Below are 25,320 nucleotides of genomic sequence, written 5' to 3' on the forward strand. Positions count from 1 at the left end.
AGTTCGGCCTGCACTCGTTCAGAATAGGGGCCGCCACGGCCGCGGCAGCAGAAGGCAGGGGCCCGGAGGATATCCGCAACTTGGGCAGGTGGCGGTTGGGGGCCTTTCGGGCGTACATTCGCCCACACCTGACTTGTTGATTTCCCTCCTTAGTGCCTCCAGGGACGCCACAGACTGTCTTACTCGGCGGAGTGTGGAGTGGAGTGGGGCACAGCCTACGTCAACAGAAAGTCGGTCACTTCGCCTGCAATTCCGAATGGGGCCGGCATCTCACCGGACTCAGGGCGCATCGTGAAGAATTTCCTGGTTGGGGCAGGGCACATGCTGTGGCATGAGCTAGAGCCCAAGGTCATTGAGAATTACATTTTTTCAGCTGGCTACACCGGACCTCTTGGTCATCCACCTTGGGGAGGAAGATCTCTCCCTGCCAGGTCGGGCCTTGACTCTGTGTTTTTCGGCGGTGGCTGCCACGCTCAGGAGCTTTTGCCAGGCATCGATGCCTTATGATGACCTTGGTTTTGGTCCGAAAGATGGTGCAGCGGGCCCATTGGAAGCCGAGAGCGTTGGATCCCTCTGCAGTGGACAGGGCCTGCAGAAAAGTCAATAAGGCGCTTCGCCAAGGTGGTGCTTTTCCGCTTTGGGGAGCGGTGGCTTAGAACACTCCGAAATCACCCGGGACGTCATGGACCTTTTTTCAGCGGGATGGCGTCCGCCTTCGTCCTAATGGGGCATGGACTTGTGGCTTCAGTCAGTTCAGTTTACTTCTTCGTCGGGTGGTTAAAGATAGAGACGGAGGCTCAGAAGCCGAGGAGCTTGGGCAGTGAGCTGCAAGGGGGGAAGCGTTTTCATTGGCGGGTTTGCACAGCGGTGTTATTAGCATGAATCTGGGGAGAGAACGAGCCTTGCCTTCCAGCTGGGGCTCCCAGGCTGTTGCGTATGTAAAGGGCGAGGTGGGGCAGACAGCGTTGGCAGGCCGACTTCAAAGAGCGAGGCAGCTGCCGACACCACCCCAGAAGTAATGGGTTGGGCCTGACGAGCGACCATGGGCTTAGCCGGTGCCGATACCCCAGCAGTTAAGCGCGAGGAGAAGACGAGGCTGGGGGGCGACGCCAGGAGCTCAACCGGTCGCCCGTCTCTCAGCAGGGCAGGAAGTGAAGCTATTTTGGAGTATGATCTCTGGGGCTTCCTTCCGCCAGTTTCCCATTCATTGGGATATTGATGTGCGACCAGTTTGCAGCCCAGCTCTGATGTAAATAGTTCTTGTTTCTTATATGTTTGATGTTTAATAAGCGGATATAGCGGCCCATTCCTTTTCAATACTGTCGTTGTGGGTGTGCTTATTGAGCGAGGGAGTCTCACCCATCTGCAGCAAATAAGATGCACCTGAATAACCAGGAGCAGTTTCATTGCTGCGGTGGTGAAACTGCTTGCCAACAAGACAAAGGGGCAATGCATGGCCTGGCGGCAAGCTGCAGAACGGGCAGGCAATGATTGGCTCCCAGCAAAAAAAGGCGGGAAGGAGCCTTTCGGTATATTAAAGACGCAGCACTTCAGTCAGCGTACGCTTCCGGCGAGAACCAGCAGTAAGCGTGCCCCGCTTCCACCCTCCCTGTAGTAGGGTTGGCCCGGGAATTTTTTGAATCACTTACTGTCGAATGTCCTTGATCCTGGGTTTGCAGCGGTGTCGCAGACATCTGGGAGAAAACGAGCCCCTTCCTCGCTGGGGCTTGAGGCTTTAAGCCTATGTAGGGCGGGGGGGTGAAGAGGCGGAGCGAGCTGGCGAAAGGCTTGTGGCAGGCGGCATACCCGACACCCAGGGAGATGGGGTTGGGTTGGGCAATGACAGACGGCCATGGAGCTTAGCTTGATTGCCCGACAATTTTACCCGAAAGCAAAAACACCCGGGGAGGAAGACGGGCTGGAAGCGGCACTGGGGAAGTGGTGCCATTTTGGGAGTATGATCTCTGGGGCTTCCCTTCCCACCAGTTTCCCATTCATTGGGATGTGATGTGCGACCCGTTTGCCGCCCAGCTCTGATGTAAATAGTTCTTGTTTATATGTTTGATGTTTAATAAACGGGCTGCGGCCCATTCCTTTTCCAGCCTGTCGTTGTGGTGTGCTTATTGAGCGAGGGAGTCTCACCATCTGCAGCAATGTGATTGGCTGGAGTTTGTCCACACATGATGACATCCATGCAAGTGTTGCTATGGATTGACAAAATGTATGTTCTTAGATGAAAAATAATGATTTTGAGGCTACCAAGCATGACTGTCCCATGTTTTGCCACCTTTTATTAGAAGGTGCTCATGTGATATTACTCCAGAGGATATTATTAATGGCCCATTCCACACAGCACACAGCACACAGCACACAGCACACAGCACACAGCACACAGCACACAGCACACAGCACACAGCACACAGCACAGTCCTGGGGATCTAAAAAAGGCATTCTGCCCAGCTTTTTTTTCCAAAGACAGGACACCTTATTTTAGCTCAAGGGATCTTTTTCAGAAAACACTTAAAGTGCACTTTTTTCCCTTAAGGAACCTGCAAAATGTATTGTCGAAGGCTTTCATGGCCGGAATCACTTGGGTGCTGTGTGGTTTCCGGGCTGTATGGCTGTGTTCTAGCAGCATTCTCTCCTGACATTTCACCTGCATTTGTGGCTGGCATCCTCTGAAGATGCCAGCCACAGATGCAGGCAAAACGTCAGGAGAGAACGCTGCTAGAACACAGGCCATACAGCCGGAAACCACACAGCACCCAACCTGCAAAATGTCCCCTGCCTGGCTGGGCAGAATGCAGAGCTCAGTATGTATCTTATTTTTCCCACCTAACCGTTGAGCTGTCTGGTCAGTTTCACCTTCCATTTGTGCCTGACATTTTGTGTGCTGCTGAAAAGATTCTCCCTGCCTCCATTTGCTGAAGGCTACCTCAGGACATTTGCTCTGCAGGCTCCAATTCTGGTACTTTTCTGACCGAAAAGTACATAGTTGTATTCAGCTCATCCTGCCAGTCCCAGCAATGTACAATTTGGGATGCTGTGTGGTTTCCGGGCTGTATGGCCATGTTCTAGCAGCATTCTCTCCTGACGTTTCACCTGCATCTGTGGCTGGCATCTTCAAAGGATCTGATAGTAGGAAAGGAAAGCAAGTGGAGTATACATACCTGAGTTCAGCCAGAAAAATCAGCAATAGCAGAAAACATGATAAACCAACCTGGACACAGAATATTATTTGAAAACACAGAAATTCTGGACCACTCTGACAACCACTATGTCAGACTACACAGAGAAGCCATTGAAATCCACAAGCACATGGACAATTTCAACAGAAAGGAAGAAACCATGAAAATGAACAGAACTTGGCTGCCAGTTTTGAAAAACACTTGAGTCAAGACAGTGACTAATCAGCTACACACAAACACAGGATGACTATAGACAATAAACAATCAAAGGGAACAAAGGCCAGACTACTTCTATTCAGATGGCTCACCTATTGACCTTGCTATCTTCATTGTTACTCATATGCTACACTTCATTGTTACTCACTTGTTAGGCCACTCCTATTCAGATACCCTCACCCATTGACCTTTACTCACAGGTATATATACTCCACTTGCTTTCCTTTCCTACTATCAGATGCTCTGAAAATGCCAGCCACAGATGCAGGCGAAACGTCAGGAGAGAATGCTGCTAGAACACGGCCATACAGCCCGGAAACCACACAGCACCCCAGTGATTCCAGTCGTGAAAGCCTTTGACAATATAATGTATAGTTTTCCTCTTTTTTATTTTCAAGGAGATATCTTTGTACCTATGCAGACATGAATAAGGGAACCTTACCTGCTCAGAGGACTGCTTTACTTCCTATTAGCATTGAGTAGACCTGTCTTCCACAGACCATCTAGTTTTTCCTTATTGAGCAGAAAAACTAAGATGATCTGCGAAGGGCAGGTCTACCCAATGATTCTGAATAGGAGGTAAAACAGTCCTCTGAGCAGTTAAGATTCTGTTATGCCTATCTGCATAGCTCCTTTAAAAAAAGGAAAACTATTGCCACAATCAGCATGACAAGCTGAGTATAACTATGTTTTTCTCAGGCTCAAAAGGCACCCAGGATCAGAGCCTGAAGACCAAATATCATGGGGCACACAAAATGTCAGGTAAAAGCTGATGATGAAACTGATCAGAGAGTGAAACGGTTGGGCAGGAAACAGCCTCTTTTCGCCTCCAAAGCCTTTTCTGTTCAAATCAGCAGCCACCTCTTTTTAAGACATCCCCCAGACGTCTTAATTAGGGTGTGCAGAGTGAAAAGAAGCAGTTGCCTCTTTTTAAGATGTCCCACAGACACCTTTTTTGAGCTGTGCAGAATGGATCAGTGTCTCTTTGTCTAGAAGCACCATTTTGATGAGTAACGCTTTCCCTTTTCCTAACTGCACTTATTGGAGCTACTGTTGCTTTTACAGCAGTGCTGGATTGGTGGTCATGATAATCTGTTAAATAGAGGATGAAGATTTCCTAATTGATAGTACCATCATTTTTCCTCACAAGTGGTTTGAAAAGGAATAGAAATGAATGATTAGGAGATCTGAAAGAACTTGAAGTGGGTATCTCATTTCCTCTCCCCCGCTATTTCCTCTTTCCCATTCCTGAAAGCCCCCATAAACTCTCCTCTTTTCCTGCTTTCTTCTCTCTTTCCCAACCATTAGCTAAACTACCTTTATCTGCCTCCCTCTCTTGAGCTTTCCCCTCCTTCCCTCCTATCTGACGGCCTCTACTTGAGAAAACTATGACTGAATTGATGACTGAACAAGCCCACTGATAGTTGCTGTCAAGCCTGGCCCTTATGAGTCCAACCTCAAGGTCAAAACAGCCTGGGAGTTCTCCATGCCTTCTACTGACAGAAGCCAAAGTTTGAAGGCTGGCAATATTATTCTGGTTGCCAAGCAACCACCCCACCTCCACCCCCCACAGTAGCCACTGAGACAGTCTTCTTTGTTTAAAGCTACAATACCGTTTCTAGTATTTTGGGAGGTTTTAACCTACAATGTTTGAGGGAGTTGTTTGTTTTTAAAAGATTTCAAATTCTTCAGCAATCCTGGAACTTTTTTCAGGTTGGTAGAAATATCTATCTTGTTTGTTTATAACTCCAGTCTCTGGATTTAGCTACACTGGGAATTAGATTGATTTGATTCAAAGAGCCATATTAGCTGTTGTACAGACATTTTAAAGTGTATGTCTGTGTTCTGACAAGAGTACAGTATTGCTAGGGGAACTATTATGCCTGCTGTTGTCTACTTTTCAAGCTGGTTTTTCAGAGGGTTAAGGTCAATGGGGAAAACAAAATGAAATCTAATTCTAAACAAGACTGAGGTAAAAGAGTGATGACCCACGGCTCACTTTCTGTCAGGTTAGCTGTGAAAGGCAAATCCTGACAAAATATGGACAACAGAACTGCTGGGGAATTCAGGTTTCTCCAACTGAGAATCTCAGAAACCTGGTCAAAAACTGTTTGAATTAAAATGGCTCCATTAGCTCTGATAGTGTGACAAACAAGCCCTGAGAATTAGCTCTGAGACCTCTGCCATGCCAGTTTTTAATGACGATTTTTTTAAACTTCATGTCATCTTCTGGTTATTGGACTATCTCACATATTTTCCATTGTTTTGTGCATAAGTCTTTTTCTTTAGAATTGTTTTTCTGTTCATAAAAATGTCTGATTTGTGATCATGATACTGGGCGGGTGGGGGGGGGGAACAGCAACACAAAATACTTAAGTGATTGCAAACATAACTGAGTGAAGAAATGCATTGATTTAAAAATAGTTTGCATCCTTAATACCTAGACTTAGGAAAGGATTTGAAGGCTGTGTAATTTTTGTTTGTGTTGCTGGTTGATCAGAGGTCAAGTAATTAAGCCCTCAGAAATAGTCATTTGAATGGGGAAGGCTTCCTCTGCATGCCTAGAAGTAGCTATCTGGCCCCTTTCATTCTCTTTGCTGGCTTAAGGAGCAGCAGTGGCGTAGGAGGTTAAGAGCTCGTGTATCTAATCTGGAGGAACCGGGTTTGATTCCCAGCTCTGCTGCCTGAGCTGTGGAGGCCTATCTGGGGAATTCAGATTAGCCTGTGCACTCCCACACATGCCAGCTGGGTGACCTTGGGCTAGTCACAGCTTCTCGGAGCTCTCTCAGCCCCATCCACCTCACAGGGTGTTTGTTGTGAGGGAGGAAGGGCAAGGAGATTGTAAGCCCCTTTGAGTCTCCTGCAGGAGAGAAAGGGGGGATATAAATCCAAACTCCTCCTCCTCCTCCTCCTCCTCACTTCCTTAGGAACTAATACACTATTGATAAGGATTTTACTGTACTACAAGGTGCACTAGCATGCACATTGAAGGATCTAGATTCAAGCCTTTGTCCTGCCACCAATTGAGCAATTCAGCCATCAATTCAGCTTCTTGGGAGATTTCAGGTACTGGCTGTATTTCCATGTTGTAAACATTTAATATAACCTGCCTTATCCAAGGCTGGAAATGATAAATGATAGAGCCAGCCTGGGGTAGTGGTTAAGAGTAGGTTTAGTATTTGTCAGGCATTCTTTGGATTTTCCAATACTTGCTTAAACATCGAGTAATATTCAATGTCTGTAGTTGATATTCAACAGTGTCAGATTATTGATGTGCAATCATAATTAGCATCTTCCTGCCTTTCACCATGGCAGTTTATGACATGCCTTTGTTGGTATCTGCCAAAGATCAAAACGGAAAGAAATGCTATCAGATCTAAAACAGTAGTTTGCATTCTGAAGCAAAACACTCATATTCCACATACATTCAGGCCATTTCTGCATGGCCCAAAAACAGCACCCTAGGGACAATAAAAACACCATCCCTGGGGCACTGTTAGTACAGCTGCAGCAGCGCTGTGCTCTCCCCCCCCCCAAAAAACAACAACAACAAGAAAACGCTGCTTTCAAAACTTTTTTTTAAAATGCCATCTTCCCACCAGCGCCGTGCGAAGGGCACCGGCATGAGGGTACAGCTTTCAGGCACTGCCTGTTTGCATCTTTTGTTTACCTTGTGTTCCCTCTGAGGCTCCGGAGGGAGAAGGGACATGGCCAGAGGTGGGATCCAACCAGTTCTCACCATTTCTATAGAAGTGGTTACTAATTTTTTTCTAAGTGCCAAGAAGGGGTTACTAAAGCAACCTCCCTGCCCAGTAGGGACTGGAGGTGTGTGTGTGCGGCGGCAGCGCTGTTTGAATCTGACCCCCATTGGAACCTGTTATTAAAATTTTTGGATCCCACCACTAGACATGGCCACACTGCCCTCGACCCCCATGGGTCAGAGGGCAGCACGGGCGTGTCACTTCCTCCCTTTGGAGCCTCGGAGGGAAGACAAGTTAAACAAAACACACAGACCAGAGGCAACTCCATGTGGAGCCGCCTCTGCAGTTCGCAGCAGCTTCAGGGTCACCTGCACAAGACCATGCGAATGGTCCTGTGGCTCCACCGGTATTAATTATGCCACTGGACAGCTGCTTCTGCTGCTGTGCAGAAACAACCTCAGATTTCATACGGAGGAGATTGCTTTCTAAATCAGCATGATAAACTAGGAAAAACTTTTTAAAAATTAATATTTGTGAAAGCTGTCTTCAGCTCTAGCTCAGATTTGCTGAACTGAACTGAACTGCTAACCTATGGTTCCTAGGCAGTGTTCTGTTTAACCAGTGCTCACAACCAGATGTATTTAGGCCCTTTCCGCTTGGGCCAATTAAACCAGGATAACAGTAGTAAAAAACCTGGGTGGAGGAGGAACTTCGCACAGATCCCGATCCTACTGCTCCGCGTTTTCCCCCCCAAACCAGGATTTTCAAGAATCACATTATGTGCAATTCTTTTGTTTTAACATGGCTCACAGTCGCATCTGTGAATAGCCGCAGCTGTGAGCCGTGTTAAAACAAGAGAATCGCATATAACGTGATTCTCAATAACCCCTTCATCAGCTCTCATCTGCAGAGCCACACAGGGAAATGGGCCGTATCATGGCGGCGGGGGGGGGGGGGGGGGCGGTCCTGCCTGCCTGCCTGCGAAGCTGTGCAAAAACCTTCACAGAATCTGAACCTAAAAATCCAGAGACTGGAACACCAGAAACCCCCCTTTCCCCTGTTTTATTGACCTGTGCAGAAAGGGCCTTAGCTTGAGCACTAGTAGTACACTGAGTGGCTTCAAAATATTTTCTTTTGATTTTTTTTTAATCTGGTGTTCCAGTCTGTGGATTTTTAGGTTCAGATTCTGCAAAGGTTTTTGTGCCTTTCAAAATTTTGTAGAAGGGGAAAACCCACCAAATGCCATTTCTCCTAGCCTTGCTACACTAGGGCTTTTTGTGTGCACACAGTTGTTTGTGTGAATGTCCATTGTGTGCATTCTGGCTTGGATACTTAGGGATCAATGCTCAAGTAAATTCAGAGTCCAAATCATGTTTATGAATGTTCACTCACTGAATGAACATTGTTGTGAATGACTGAACATGTGTGCGCACAAAGTCTTTGTGTAAGCAGAGATAATAAGCACTAATTTTGAACCTGTTGTAAGAAATAAATCTGGCTTCATAACCTTCTTAGTCATCTCACTTGAATTAATCCTGTTGGATAGTGGTTATCTGTAAGCAGAGATAATAAGCACTAATTTTGTGTAAGCAGAGATCATGTACACATGTACACAGAGTCTTTGTGTAAGCAGAGATCATGTACACTGAAGCCCCTTCTGCACATGCAGAATAATGCACATTCATTCCACTTTCACAATTGTTTGCAAATGGATCTTTCTATTCCGCACATTAAAATCCAGCTGCAAAGTGGATTGAAAGTGCATTATTCTGCATGTGCAGAAGGGGCCTTAGACTTGAGGACTCGATTCTCAAGGGGGGGATAACCATTAGTAGGTTGTTTCTCCTCCCTTCCCTGGCAGCCTGAGGTGAAGGATCTTGAATTCAAGCCTTGGTGGATGAGGTACCCCCATTGCTGCCTCAGACCAGCTTCTCAAGAAGGTCAGATCTTCAGTTTGTACAAGATAGTAGATTTAGACTGGAGCCTCTGTATACAGGATTATGCTGTGACTGTATGAAAAGAGCTCTCAGGATGAGTAAAACTATGCTGCTGTTGCATGCCAGGCTTAAATATATTGGAGAGTTCTTAGGATCTGAACCTAACCATCCTATTGCTTTTCATGCCTAAACTATCATGAAATCAACTGGTTGCACTCTTTGGTATTACGAGTTACATAATGCTTTCACTTACCATGTATTAACAGAGAAAATGGATACAGATAACCACTATCCAACAGGATTAATTCAAGTGAGATGACTAAGAAGGTTATGAAGCCAGATTTATTTCTTACAACAGGTTCAAAATTAGTTGTAGAGGAGATATGGACCCACTATATCCTTAAATATTTAGAGAAAGATAAAAGATTTTGGCCCCCATTTTAAAACGAACTATGTTTGTTGTTCATATTTCACTTCAGTCATGCAGTTCAGGAGGTTCTTTTAGTAACTGTTTTTTGTATGTCAATGATGTTTCCATTTCACTTCTGCTCCTGACACCCAAGGGTGTTGTGGGCAACAGTCCACTGGGAAGGCTATAGCTGCAGTTACTGGGTACTTAAAATTTCTGATATTAAATAAATATATCAAAAAGGGTATTAGTATAGCCCTCTGCTTAATGTGCTACTTTGTTACATGAAGGGTGGGTTTTCTTTAATATATCAGGAGCTTTGAAAAAAAATCTTTTCCTCATCCGCCGTTTTCTGTCATCTCTGACTGTCACCTCATTTTGCAAAGTATGAAGAAACGTTCTTTGACTGAGTAATGTGCTTCCTTATGGAGCCATTTCTTGCTTCCTTTTTAGACTATAGAATGCAGGGGCTGTCATGAACCAAAAGTGTTGCCAAGACAACCGACTACCACAGCAGAATTATGCTTGGAAAAGTGGCAGGCTGGGGACATCGTTAAGCCAGGAGTTTCTGACATTCTGTGGAAACATCTCTTTTTTTCAGGAAGGAGAAAAAAGGACAGTAGTAGTTATTGCAATGAGAAGTCACCAAGGAACAACCTCTCTTCTCATCAGTACAGTATGTATTAATTCTATATTTTTCCCTGTCAACTTTTCAAAGTACTTTCCCCCGTTCTGAAACATAAAGCATCCCTATTATCAGAACCTCCCAGATGCTAAAAAAAACCAAAGCAACTTCTCACTAAATAGCAAGTTATTCACCCAGTAGAAGACTTCCTTAAATTCTCTTTACTTACATGATGAGCTCTTTTCATTTCCGTTTTTCCCTTCAGATCTGTCATCTAAAGCCATATTTTCCTCTCCAATCTTTGAAAGGCCATTTCAAAGGCAAAGGAGTATGTCTGCCTCATAGATTATGTAATGCAGGTAGTCACTGAGTTTGAAATAAGAAAATATAATGCTACAGAGTTATGCTACAGCTCAGTGTTCTGCTCCCTTGCCCCATGGTTTGCAACAATGCACACATTTTAATATAAACCAAACAAAGATTTTGAAATTCGGAATCCAGATGTAATAATGCTTTTAAAAACCTTCCACTGCTTAATTTTATTGCAATAATATTAAATATTTCCAAATTCAATCTTCCGGTCCTGGTTTTCGTAGGCTGTCAAAAGTAGAATCAAACAAACACATGCAGAGCCTCTTTCTTATTTGTTTCTATGATGGGACTGGTCTTTTATTTTGGCAAAGTTGTAAGTATTCAGATGATAACATAAACGATATTGCCTGAAAATCAGTTTCCCAAACATTTTCAGCTCTAATATTGTATACAAGAGTCTATTTTTTGCCTTGGTGTGATGCTTTCTGCAGGATCCTTACCTCCCCCAGTCTCATGGTAGAGTGGACCACCAAGTAGGCCATACAGCTCTATTGTGTATCCTTGCAAGAGTATGTCAAGTTCAAATAATATGAGGTTCTCGGTGAATTATCTCATATTTGAGGTCTCTCCTCCTCTCAAGCCTTACCAAAACCCATGACCAAAATTTTCTAGAAAGCAATGCAAGTGGTGTTGCTGTTTTCTTCGTTTGGACAACTTATTGTCGCAGGCTTATTTTAGTTATTCTATAGATTTATAACAAACGTATACATTTGCTTTTAAAAATACATTACCTTTCCTGAATGTATTATGGATCAGGATATTCCGGTTTCTGATGTTTCCAAGTGCTCAACTGTTTCTCTTCATTGTACAATACACATCAATTAACATAGAAACAGAAAATTCAAAAATAGCCATATAATCAATTCATCTGTTTTTTTCATTGTTCACTGTCAGTGTGTCTCTACTAAAACAGTAGGTGTGATTCAAATCAGGATTATCTCTCCTCCACCCTGCCCCCAATTATTTTTTGGCTTTTGCTTTCAGTGGGGAGAAAAACAAGGTTTTTCTTACTGTACGCTTAAAACATTGGATTGGATCTCAGGTTGTCACAACAAGTGTTTAAAAAATTATACAGAAAGATGTTCAATGATTTGTGTGCAATTGAAATGAGGCTTCAGCAGATTTACCTGAGCTTGCTAACATTCATCGGTATTTACTTATGCTTTTTTCTTCCCTCTCCTTTTCGACCCTAAAATTCACCTGTAAGCTTTTACCCGCCCCCGCCCCAGTCACTATGCAAAACCCCTTATACATCAAATGAATATCAACAACAGTTAATTTGTGCAGCCATTTATTTTTCTGCCATGCTTCCTTAAAGAACAACTAATGACAGTCATTTTAAGAACGCCAGAATCCAATGTACCTCTCCTTTTTCCATTATAAGAAATAACAATCGCTCTGTGACTGACAAGCATGACTGTCAATTATAGAAAGTTCAAAGCCAGGTTGTAATATCTGACATAACTTGCTCATCCCTGGTTTCCAGCTAGCACATAATCAATGTGATATACAGGAGGGACTAGCCTACATTTTAAAAAAAATGCTACAAGGGTGAAGTGAAAATGATTTGTTTGTGTTCTTTCAGAGTAAAATATGTTTTAATTTTTCTATCTGCATTGCTGCAGTGATTTAGAAGCCAGATCACGTCTACCCAGTAGCATTATTACAAAACTGGAATTAAGGCTCAGCCTACTCAATCTATCTGTATCGTAAAGCAGTCAAGAAAATGCTGATGGTGGATGAACATTTGATAGTTTGTCAGGCTTTATGAACTAATGGAGTGTAGATCATCAATAATTATGTTAATAATGGATTTATGCTACTATTTTTAAACAAAGGAATAGTGTAAAGAACATGCCAGAATGAGTGATTATTAAAAAGCCATACCCCCCCCCCCCGCTTTGTGTTGAAAATTCTGTGGAGGAAATTTACTCAGTTAGGGAGAATGAGTTATATATGGTATTAAACAAAGTATAATTAACTGAATATTTCACTGACGCACAGTGTATCTAATTTCTATTCTTCTCTTGAAAACGTCTGAAAAACTATCTTGCATTCTCCACTTGTAAGGTGGTTGTCTTGAGGTCTGTGCTTATATCCAATCATACCCTTCTTTCAGCTCTCCCTCCCTTTCTTCACACACTTACACCATTGCTACCTATACGTATCAATAGCCCAAACAGATATTCTAAATAGGCATGTAGTTGAGGAAGTCTGGATCGTGTCTACTGGCCTTGCCTCCTCACTGAGCCATGACTCCACACAATCCAAGATACCTGTGTAAGTAAATTCTGCATTCTGTATTGAGCAAAAATCATGGCACTAGAATCAACTAGGCCCGTAATTGCAACAGGGGGCAGGGAGCATGTGTGATCCTGGGCCGGCCGGGCAGCTAAGCCTGACCCCTCCCCTGGCAATGATTGTGCAACATGCACGTGGGCTTGAGGGTGGAGCATGCTCCCTATATATTAGGCAGCATGCGGTTGCTCCGGTCTTTTCGGCGCCTGGAAGCAAACTTACCCACCCACCCTCCCTGAAGTAAGGGTTGGGGTTTTTGTTTTATCTTATTGTCGCAACCCTGGGTGGTTTGGGCAGAGGAGCGCATCCTTGTGGGGGGGGCGAGCTTGCATGCTGGACCTCCCCGCATATGGGGGCCTCCATAAGAGGCTTGGGGTGGGGCAGGCTCAAGGCGCATGCTGCGGAGGCCTCTGCAGGCGAGCACGACACCCTAGCACAATGGTCCTCAACCTTCCTAATGCTGCGACCCTTTAATACAGTTTCTCATGTTGTGATGACCCCCAACCCTAACATTTCCATTTTACAGATGGAAAACACTGATGCAGAGTTCCTCATGTTGTGATGACCCCAACCCTAACATTTCCATTTTACAGATGGAAAACACTGATGCAGAGAGTCTTAGGTGACCCCTATGAAAGGATCGTTCGACCCTCAAAGGGGTCCTGACCCCCAGGTTGAGAACCACTGCCCTAGCAGTTTGGGGGCTACCAGGATGGGCGGACATCCCCTGGCCCAGTACCTCTCTGTCCTCTCCAATAAGGATTGGGATTGTCACTGGGGGCAGCTGGGGGGCTGACCAGTTCCAACGATGCAGTTCTCTTGTTTGCCCATCTTCTGTATAATAAAGGGCTGCAGTCCAATTTAATCCAAGCCGTGTTCTGTGATTATTACAAAGCATCTGCACATCTGGCCACAAATGGAGTATGGGTTGCCCATTCAGGGACTCAGAGTCTACCAATATAGCCCTATGAGCAAACAGGAACTCAAAACATGGGGGCACCATCAGCAAAGAGAAGACTTTTGTACACAGGGCTGATGTGTATTTGGATCCAGAAATGATCCTCTAAAATCCTAGTTCAGTCTAGTGGTTTCGACGGAGACTTGAAAATACACTCCACAATCAAAACACACCTATACAATCTCATTATAGGGTAATTAAAATTGATTGAACATTAAGACCAATACTTTATATAGAAGGCAATTTTTTTAAAAAAACCGGCTAGATTTTAAAAAGTGGTTTAACCTGGCACTTAATACTAAAAAGGTTCAGTACCCTGTGAATGGGTTGGGAATTGGAGACCCATTGTCGAGGGACCACTGCAGAAAGGGCCCTGCCACGTGACATGGGGAGGATAGTTCTTGTAGGATTGAATATGAAGTTAAGAATGTGAAGTGAAGCAAGCCTTTATTGGCATAGACAGCAGTACAACAATAATAAAAACAGATTAAAAAGCATATACAATACAGGATATACATGTTAGGACGAAGGAAATCTACTGGCATTTGTTAAGAATGTAGTAAATTCTGTAAACAGGTGTAATGGTCAACAGAACTGTGTTTTTGTTAGATATATATATATCTGCTTCCTTTGTGTAACATTAGCCATGGTGCCTCTCACTTTGCATTAAGCCATGACTGAAGTTGTGTTCTAAAGACAAATGTATATTCACACTGTTTTTCAGCTATTCTCTTCCTGTGCTCCAATCAATCTGTTCCTTTCCATTCAAAAGCTTTGCAAATATTTCTTACAGATTAGAAAGGATTTTTAAAACCTTTGCTCCAAAATTCTGACCTGAATCAAGGATTTCTTTTAATTCTGGAGTCACATAGTTGTGTGACGTCACTATCCCATACATCTTTTTCTTTTACATTGAATAATTCTTGTACTTAGTCGGGCTTATCTGCATCTCTGTATTGGCATGGAAAAACATGTAAGGAACTTTACCCAATCAGAAGTGTGTGGGTGTGAGGAGAATTTATGATGTCACAATAATGGTCAGGTGTCAGCCATGGCAACAAAATGTGTTTAGTAAGGACAGATGCCCATAACACTGGCCACTGTTGGTTTGATCTTTTCAGCTGGCAACAATAGAAATGCTTCTGTGGAGACTGCATGTGACCATCTCCCGAATATACACTAGCCCCAAAGCCATCTAGAATGAGCCTATTCCATCATGTATTCTGATAAAGATTGTTGTCTCAAGAAGACTGAAGATGATAGCTGGTGAAAATATTCTCCAGTTCAGTTCTGTGGAATGATCTGTAAATGTCACAGAGATTCTCAAGTAAGTGTGAAAAAAAGTCTATGAATCACATTTATTTAAGTAGTATAATTTATGTGTCATCTTACCTATTGGCTGCTTGAACTCTGTTTGTGAACATCAGGTGGAACTTGTAAAAATCATAATGCATTTTATGTTATGCTAAAATATCTGTCCACTAGCACGAATGATAAATGCCTTTCTCATTAACTTATGCTACTTGTGACCTCTTCTGAAGAAGGGAGTCTGAAATCTTTTCAAAGACCTCTTCACAGTATCTAATCTATTCAGAGGGAAAGTCTGCCACCTTGCCAGTGGACAAATTTAAAATGAACATGCCTGCCACAGAGGTGACAGTTTGTCACAAAGTCAAAAAGTTATATAGACAAGTTTTACTTTTGGTCTATAGATAAAACATTGAAAATGTTCGTTCTAGTCTAGATCTGTGCACAATAGTGAATGAGGGAAAATGGGCTGAACTTGCCCCACCCCAATAATTTGTATCCCATGTAGCAGAATTACTGATAGGTTGCATATGTTTATCTTAAATAAAGGGAAGATGCAAGATCTTGCATTCAGCAATTTCCTGTATTAAACATCATTTACTGAAAACAAAGAACTTGAGCTATCTTCAGCTCACCCAGTTCATGCATATCAAAGCCAGGATTTCACCTTAATTAGCAATATAATGAAGGTTTTTGTCGGGTGGGAGTGGGAATTCTTTATTTGATTTTTTAGGTATGCATAGCCTTTAAAAGAATTACAGAGTGGTGTTAATGATTTCCCTGGTTCATTTTGTAATTTCCACAGTGACTGACCCAAGACCATCCAATGACATGCAGCTGACTCAGAATTTGGAACCAGGTTTTCCCCATCCTACTCTGACACCACAGTGGCTTTAAATAGCCCTTGCAATCCAAAATATCCTAATGGAATTCCAAGAACGGTGAGGCGGCAGATTTACTCAAGAATGTACTCTTAAATAATTTGTTTCAGGTTCATTTCATGGTGTTGGTGATGAAATGTGCTTGCAAGTCAAGGCTGACTTACAGCAATCTCCTTCGAGTTTTCAAGGCAAGAGACATTCAAGGCTTGCCATTGCTTGCCCTTGACTTCCTTGGTGGTCTCCTATTAAAGTACTAACCCTGGCTGACTCTGCTTAGCTTCAAGGTTTGATGAGATTGGGCTGGCCTGAGCCATTCAGATCAGAGCATTTGTTTCAAAGTTTCTATTTATTATTTTTAAACAACTCTGTCCAACTGTCATATATTGACTATGCTGATCTGCTCACAGTGTTCAGCCAGGAACAATGAACTGTTAAAAACAATTAATGTCTATTTGATTTGTTTATGTTGTTTATTCCAAGGCACCAGCTCCTCTTAAAGAGCCAGAAAATGCTCTCTAGTTCAGCTCTTGTCGTCTCTTGCCTGAGACCAAAATCATTTGGAATAGCTGGTGTGTAGCCTCTGGTGGAAACATTGTGACATTCAATGTATTGTCAAAGGTTTTCATGGCCAGATTCAACTGGTTGTTGTGGGTTTTCTGGGCTATGTAGCCATGGTCTGGTAGATCTTGTTCCTAACGTTTTATCTGCATCTGTGGCTGGCCTCTTTAGAGGTGTATTACAGAGGGAAGTCTGTTGCACACTATGTCCAGTGTAATAATTGGCGGGCCAGAGATTCATCTGAGCCAGCATTACATGGGCACAATCTTTTTGACTTTTTTTGCTTGTAACAAGGTGGAAGGCATAACATTAAACCTGGCAAGCATTATGACTCTCCTTAGAACAGGGTTTATTAAGCAATACAGGTAGCGTGCCAAGTGGCCCTGTTCAAATGGGATAGAAAAATACAAGTTTTCTTGGCTGCAGTGATTAGGGTAGAGAACTCTCTATCCAATAGTTGACCTTTTAATTTTGTATCAGCTTCTGAATATGACAAAAGGCAGAGTGAATCCACTGACAGTCCAATAGAAGCCATTTTTTTCTTTGATTATGGAAATCCAGGGATTGGAATGGGTGTCGGAGAGCAGGCAGTGGACCAGGGAATTACAGTCCAAGAGAAAATGAATTTGCATCCAGAATCTAAAAGCCCTCAGCCAAGGGGCTGATTCCAGGGAATTTTGACCTAACGCCAGGTAAAGGGCTGCATAAGGCACACAATTCGGGAGTCCAGTTATCTAATGAAAAAAATGGATTGAAGGGAATTCAAAGCGTGGTTAACAGCTTGAATCAAAATTGGGACTCCGTAAAGCAATCTTGGGGCGACTTTGAGCCAATCAGAATGCAGGAAATGGAGCAAGATTCGGCCAATCAGAATGCAGAAACTGAAGGCAGGAAACTGAGGCTGGAAACTGAGGCTGCCCGCAGCATCCCTGGCTGGAATGAAGGAAGAGCTGGGGAGTTGTGGGTAATTATGAGCGGAGTGAGAAGCCCTGCAGAAGGTACGCTCCCAAATATACCATGGGGAATTTTGAAAGTGTAAAATCATCCTAAAAGAAAATATACGGTATATGAAGAACTTTGTATTCTCTTAGACCAGGGGTAGGGAACCTGCGGCTCTCCAGATGTTCAGGAACTACAATTCCCATCAGCCCCTACCAGCATGGCCAATTGGCCATGCTGACAGAGGCTGATGGGAATTATAGTTCCTGAACATCTGGAGAGCCGCAGGTTCCCTACCCCTGTCTTAGACAGTAACAAAGAGTACATCAGACTTACTCATACGTCCACATTTAAACTACACTCTAGCAGAATATGGTGTAAAGAGAGCCACAACAACAATACTTTGATGTTTTGGAATTTGTTGATATCTACCTGAAGTTATAGCAGAAGTAATACTGTTAAAATGGGCCAGCATAAAGGCCCGACGCTGATCAGCAGATAGTGCAAAAACAAGGTAATTGGCTTGAACACCATGCTTAGGGGAAATTCCCAATGCTTGAGATGAACAAGCTGCAATCTTTGCTGAATAAAAAAGGTGTCTCTCATGATCTCTCAATCTATCTTTAATTTGTGTCAAGATAAATTTTTCATTACTATTTTGTAATGCAATTAATTCAATTCCTATATTCCTGATCACTTTGGATCATTGTGAAGAGTAATTATCATGAAGAAGGTAAGATATAATATTGGCTTGTTTCATTCTGAAATCATTCTTAAGCCAATATTTTGTTGTAGTAATCCAGACCTTAGTCTCAATTAAGAATAAGCCTGATTCAAGGCAAAGTGTGGTGAGAGTTACACTATTGGGAAGGCTCATAACTCTACTCAGAAATAGCGATTGAATTTGTTCAATTTCTGGGGAAAAAGTTTCAATCCATATGGGAATTCTGTAAAGGATCTTTGGTATTACCTTGGCTTGAGAAATCTTTAATGCAGCCACCTGTTTATTTAAAAATTAACTGCTTCTTTTTCTTTGTTCTTAGTCTCCTCTAAAAGTTATATAATTGGGTGGGTGGGTGGGTGGGCCTAAGTTATATAATTGACTATTGTTATGCGTGTTCTGAATTTCTGATTGCTTTTGTTGTGTGGTATTAAGGTTTGTGGGGAGAACCTTTTAAAACTTCTAGTTAAATCTGCCCCCTCCCATTTGGGTGTTTTTGCATCGCTGCCTTTGTCAAAACCATTATTTGGTGTATTATTGCTTCTGTTTTTTGAAGCAATGCTATGGGAACTGAAGGAAAACTTGGTTCCCACAGAACAGGGCCCCACCCACCCAAACTTCAGCAAAGTTGGCTGGTTCCTGTGAAAAGAGTTGCCAGTCCCCCTGTGGAAAATTTGGTGCCCCTACCCAGAGCAAGCCCTTGAAAGTTTGGTGCTACTACCTTAAAAATGTGTCCCATATAAGCATAAAAATGCAAAAATTCCCTGTAGATTTAAATATACCCGAATTTTTTGAGATTTTTTGGGAAAGCCGAATATTCAGGTTTTTCAGGTTTCCTGATAATTTGGACGCCTGAAAAATTCAAATTGAATTTTTCTGATTTTTTTTCTCCTCAAACCTACTTTACACCCAGTACTTCAGTAGACCATTGTCTCTTGAGTTATTCAATAAATCATCAGGGATTGAATAACACATTAGGATGTTATTTAAGAAACCAGAATGCAACCTATCAGAAGACTGAGAGACTATACACTGAGGACATTTGTTTGGAATTTCTTTATCATTTTCAAAGTTTTAGAATGGTCAAGTGAACCTGGTATCTAATGGAGGGCAAGCCAGTTTTCACTCCCATTAATGCTGCAGGGATCCCCTTAAGAAGGGCTAAGATACATCTCAAAAAGAAATTTTGGATGATTTCTAATTTGGTTAGAGTGGCATTATCAGTCTTACCATGTTCAAGCCCTTCATTGGATCACCCTGATGTTTTTGTTCCAACTGACCATGTTGAAGAGCTCTGTGTCTCTGTAGTACCCACTTATACAAGTTGTTCTGCAACAATGGTTTCATATGCCATAGCCTCATGAACATTAAAGATGCAAAAACACGCATGGGTATGTTCCTGGCCTGCTCATATGTTGTGACCACAAAGTCCCTTTTCCTTCAAGCAGTTCAGCAGTTTTGCAAGAGGCTCCAGCCTGTTCATCAGATTATATTTCATATATTCAAATAGTAAATAAAGTGCAATGGGCAGTGTTTCATGGATGCATGTTCCCACACAATCTAGACAGGATACTGGTTTGTTCCTTTCTGCCACAGACTTGCAGCAACCAGTTGTAAATCAGCGAGCCAATCAATCAGTCACCCAGTGACTAAAAATAAGCAGTGTGGGTTTTTAAAACCAAACTGTTTTGTGTTCACTTCAAGCAGGTTTTATTGTCAAGGCTATTTCATCCATGCATATTTTACTATAGTCCTATGGTGTTGAGATTCCCTTCCACATCATTTAAACTGCTTGACTAGACTGTCCATGATCCTGAGAGATAATCAGATTCCATCTACTGCGCAGATACAGAATCAGCCACAAAGCAATTTGGCACCTGCTCAAGTCAGACAGTGGGGAGGCTATTTGATCTGAGACTCAGCTTATGAGTGATGTGTGTGTTGTGCACCGTTAAGTTGCCTCTGACTTATAATGGCCTTAGGAATTAATGACCTCCACAGTGTCCTATCAGTAACAGCCTTGCTCAGGTCTTGCAAATTGAAGGCTTCCTTTTATTGAGTCAATCCATCTTTTGGGGGGGTCTTCTTTTCCTACAGCCTTCAACATTTCCTCCCATTTCTGATTTGATCTAGAACCTACTTATGTGTATTTTTGGCAGCCCACAGAATCCGTGAAACATCCCTCCATCACCACATTTCAAATACATTATTTCTCTCCTGTCAACTGTCTCCATTGTCCAACTTCCATATCTATACCTAGTCGTGGGGAATACCGTAGTGTAAATTATCTCGCTGTTGGTGTCTACTGACACATATGAGTGATCATCATACCTGTCAAACACAGTATGTTTGCCTGACAAATGGGTTTGCTGTGACATTTGTGGCATCCCTGGTGAGAATGTGAAGGCAGCCAGTCAGAACAGCTCTTTGTCATGATGCAGGATGATAGTCAAATCAAATCAAATTTATTATTTATTTATAATATGGCCATGGACCACAAATAAATACAGGTGGATAAATACATTATACACTTAAATGCATTATATGCCAGAACAGTACATTCTGTAGTACTTTTAGATTTTTTAAAAAAAATCAAACCCTTAAAAAATGTATAAATCCCTGCAAAAAGAATAAAACAAGGGGACAGGACTGGATGAAAGATGCACTATTTAAGGAGATGTATCTTGCTTTCTCATGGCTATGTGTCTTAATTCTGATCTTAGGTGCCAACAAAGGATATTTAGCAACTTTATGTTAGCTCCGGAGTCTTATCTGTGCAGACTTTTTTCAATCTGTAGGTTCTCTAACCAAACTGCACAACTGATAATTCTGGCGCTAAAAGCTCCTGTCATGTATGGCTCTACATTCAAATAGGATAAGCTCTGTTGTCTTTACATTCCCAGAGGATGATGGTCATGCAGTTGTATATGGGTCACCCTCGTACCTACCCCATTACAGTTCATATGAGGGTGTTCATCAACTTTTGCCAATAGCGGCCACTGAGTTAGGCCACAGTCACTTGGGTACAGGGAGTCAGCCTGCAACAATAAGTTGCTGAAAAGTTACTATTTGTTGCAATTCAAAATGCAGAAAGCTGCAGACAGGGATTAGAATGCAATGGAGAAAAAAACTAGGAAAGCAGTCATTTATTATTCTGCATGTGCTCTCAAAAAAGGATCCGTTTTGGTACCAGTGCTCTTTAACCTATTCATAAATTACCTGGAAGTAGGGTTGGGTAGCGTGGTGGCTAAGTTTGCAGATGATACCAAATTATGTAGGGTGGTGAGAACCACAAAGGATTACGAAGAGCTCCAAGTGGACCTTGATAAATTAGGTGAGTGGGCTAAGAAATGGCAAATGCAGTTCAATGTAGCAAAATGTAAAGTGATGCACATAGGGGCAAAAAATCCAAACTTCACATACACGCTACAAGGGTCAGTGCTATCAGTCACAGACTAGGAAAGGGATTTGGGCATCTTAGTTGATAGTTCCCATAGAGATGTCAAGCTCAATGCATGGCAGCTGTGAAAAGGCAAACTCTATGCTTTTAGGGATAATTAGGAAAAGGAATTGAGAATAAAACTGCAAAGATTGTCATGCCCCTTATAAGGAAAGCAGTGAGATGCTGACACTTTGCACTTGGAGTACTGTGTTCAGTTCTGGTCACCCCCACATCTCAAAAGGATATTGGAAAAGAGATTGAAAAAAAAGAGGTGCAGAGAGAGAAAGGGCAACAAGGATGATTGAGGGACTGGAGCACCTTCCCTATGAGGAGAGGCTGCAGCGTTTGGGACTCTTTAGTTTGGAGAGGAGACATCTGAGGGGGGATATGATTGAAGTCTATAAAATTATGCATGGGGTAGAAAATGTTGACAGAGAGAAATTTTTCTCTCTTTCTCACAATACTAGAACATTCATTGAAAATGCTGGGGGGAAGAATTAGGACTAATAAAAGGAAACATTTTTTCACTCAATGTGTGATTGCTGTTTGGAATAAGCTGCCACAGGAGGTGGTGATGGCCACTAACCTGGATAGCTTTAAAAGGAGCTTGGACAGATTTATGGAGGAGAAGTCGATTTATGGCTACCAATCTTGATCCTCTTTGATCTGAGATTGCAAATGCCTTAACAGACCAGGTGCTCGGGAGCAACAGCCGCTGAAGGCCATTGCTTTCACATCCTGCATGTGAGCTCCCAGAGGCACTTGGTGGGCTACTGTGAGTAGCAGAGAGCTTGACTAGATGGACAGTGGTCTGATCCAGCTGGCTTGTTCTTATGTTCTTAAGTTCTTATCTTTGAATTGATTGAACATAGGCAGTGAAACAGTTTGTCGAACATTCAACTATGCTGATCACAACTGATGAACAGACTTTGAGTCAAATCAAATCAAATTTCATTTCATTTTCATCTTTAGGTTGGTAGGATTATAAATAAAACAGGAAGAAAGCGATACAGTAAAACAATACATTCTAAAATAATTTTAAAAACCCATGCAAGAAATCTGGCAACAGCTCTAAGACAACCCACTTTGTTGGAAAATATCTGTTTCAAATGAATATAATTACTGGGGTACAAGACAATGGAGCTAATAAGAGATTTCAATATATCACATCTAATTTCTATAAGTAGAGAGCAGTGCAACAACACATGTGAGATGGTCTCAACAGCTCCAGACACGCAAAAACAGTTTTTTTTTCAGTCCAGGGAGTATCTATAAAACACATGCAGTTTGCTGTGGCATCCAGAGGTGGCATGGCCTAGTGCCTCCAAAGGGGCTTTGGGTGGCACAGAAGGGAAGAAAAAAAACCCTCTTGCCCCCCAAATTGTCCCATTGCTGAAACAGGCTTATGATGCACAAATGTACAGCATAAGCCTGAAGGTCCAGAGGCCAGTGTTCCCTGGCTAGAATATCGGTCGAAACTGACTATAGTCAGCTTCACCCCCCAAAAAATGCCCCAGCCTGCTCTCCACACACCAGTGTCCAATTGGGATGCCAGCACAGCTATGTGGTGGCCCAGACTTCCAGATTCCACCGCTGTGGAGCTGAGGGATGGCCAGCCACTGCCTCTCTGCCCCCTCCACCAGTGGTGGTGCCCTTTGAACCAGTGGAGGGAGCAGACATGTCAGTACTGCCCTTCACTAGTTCCACAACACAATCCCCTTCCAGTCCAATCTGGACTGACCCAGCTTTCTTGTGTATTCAGCTGCTGGAAGTGAATGACATCATGCCAGAAAAGTTAGATGTCCATGTTTGGGATTTTTTAAATAGTAGCCAATTATATAGCAACTGTACAAGGAGTTGTAGGAATAGAACCATAATACAAAGAAGAACACTTCCTGTATGAACAAGTTAATAACTCAGACCAATCACGTGACAGAATTACTTCTAATTTAGTTTCCAATAGGTGTTCTGAATAATAATTAAACAAGTTATCGTCTAGTGAAAATCCCAGTTCACACAGTTTATCATAAAAGATGATAATCTTCGGGCTAGATGATAGAAATAAATCTTGCCTCATTAGATGCATGACTCGGGGGTTCTAATAAAAATATTTCTAGCCACATCTTAATAGCATATTGCCAAGTGATTGATTGTAAAGAGTCCAATTTCTAATCTAATTACCACACTCTCACAGACTAGCCTCATGTATGTCCACTTCTGAGAGACATAACTTGACATTTACAGAAAGCTTTCATTGCTCAAACAGTTTCTTTTAAGTTTTGTTTTTGCTTTCTGTCATTCACTATCATACATGCTATTGTTCACACCCTTCTTACAGTTGCAACATGTATTAGAAATAGGGTTTGAAATGCTCCTAGTAATTTAGCCAATAGCTCACCTATGTTTTGCCCTATTATATGATTGATCATTTCTCTTTTGATGTTAGTTATGCTTTCCTGATTCATCAATTGTCTAGCTTTGACAGCTTTGTCCACCTACTATACCTGCAATATAATAGCCTACTGGCTTGATGGAAATTGGAGCACACTTTTAATTCAAATGTTTCAGGGAGATGATTGCTACAGAAGATTTTCAACACAAAGAATTTTGCTTTTCTTGATAGTAATTTGCCTCCTACAAACACTTGCTCCTTGGATAGAAATGTAAGTAAAGTTAGCTATTTGATCAAATGACATTAATTTCTTGTGTCCATTTAAAATTTCCAAATTAAATGTTTTTGTTAAATTCAGCAAAAAGGTACCTGCGACATTGATGCCCCTGTTGAAAGATTATTATTATGCAGCTTAGAAAAGAGGAAGTCATCTCCAAACCTAGTTTTCAAAAAATCTGCATTACTTGCACCAACAGACTTCTTGTCAGACTTCTGGTTTATTGGGTGCTAAGCAGGATCCAAAGTATATGTTGTGTTCTCTTTTGATTTCATTTGCTAGAAAGAGACTAAGGTAGGGCAGAGTAAAGAATATCAGTTTGTGTACTGCTGCTTTTGGTTTGGCTGAGAAGAGCATTTTGCTTTCTTTAGGTGATAAATAAGTCTTCCCTTCTTAACTGAAACTAACAAGTTGTATCTGCACAAAAAGAATTAATGTAGTGATAGGGGACAACTATGGTGATACATTTTGTGAACACCGGGAACTAAGTGGTCATACTGATCCATAAGGGTCTAAACTGCTATTTCATATTAATTTTCTGTTGCTTACTGTTTCATAATAATATCACAATCTGGAGATAATGACTTTAATGCCATTTTTATACTTTGGAATTGGTGGTTACAAAGGGAGAACCTTGTGGAGAAAGCTTAATTCAACACTAAATTACGTTCTGAGCATCTGTGTAAATTCAGATAGTGAAATCTTTGAGGATATATCATAGCATCTGTAAGTATCCAAGGCACTAGGGACTTACAATATTGCATAATCAAAGCAGTATTTGGTAATCTATCCTATGAAAAAAATATTTAAAATAGAGGGCAATGCCAGAAATCTGGAAGCAAACATGTAAGCAGTGCAAATTACAAATACATATTCTGGAACAATTGTAAATGTGTGTCTCATGTATGTCATCAAAGAGTTTTATTTTTATTTATTTATTATTTCGACTTTTATACCGCCCGATCCCCGGAGGGCTCCGGGCGGTGCACAACAAAAGATCAGAGACAACAGGAGCAAAACACACATACAATATAAATACATAGGCTCCATCTCATGTCAACACTAAAAATAACCTAAAACCAGCGTAAACAGATTAAT

At 42.1% G+C, this 25,320-nt stretch overlaps 1 long non-coding RNA gene across 1 annotated transcript; it reads left to right on the forward strand.

Moving 5' to 3' along the window:
• The first annotated feature begins 5,007 nt into the window (after positions 1-5,007).
• LOC125437687 lies at positions 5,008-15,935 on the forward strand. The gene is made up of 3 exons (XR_007245257.1): positions 5,008-5,117; positions 14,826-15,031; positions 15,818-15,935. It is a non-coding gene; the product is annotated as an uncharacterized LOC125437687 (long non-coding RNA).
• Positions 15,936-25,320: the final 9,385 nt, after the last annotated feature.

The sequence above is a fragment of the Sphaerodactylus townsendi genome, linkage group LG08 (genome assembly GCF_021028975.2).
Source record: "Sphaerodactylus townsendi isolate TG3544 linkage group LG08, MPM_Stown_v2.3, whole genome shotgun sequence".
NCBI lineage: Eukaryota > Metazoa > Chordata > Lepidosauria > Squamata > Sphaerodactylidae > Sphaerodactylus > Sphaerodactylus townsendi.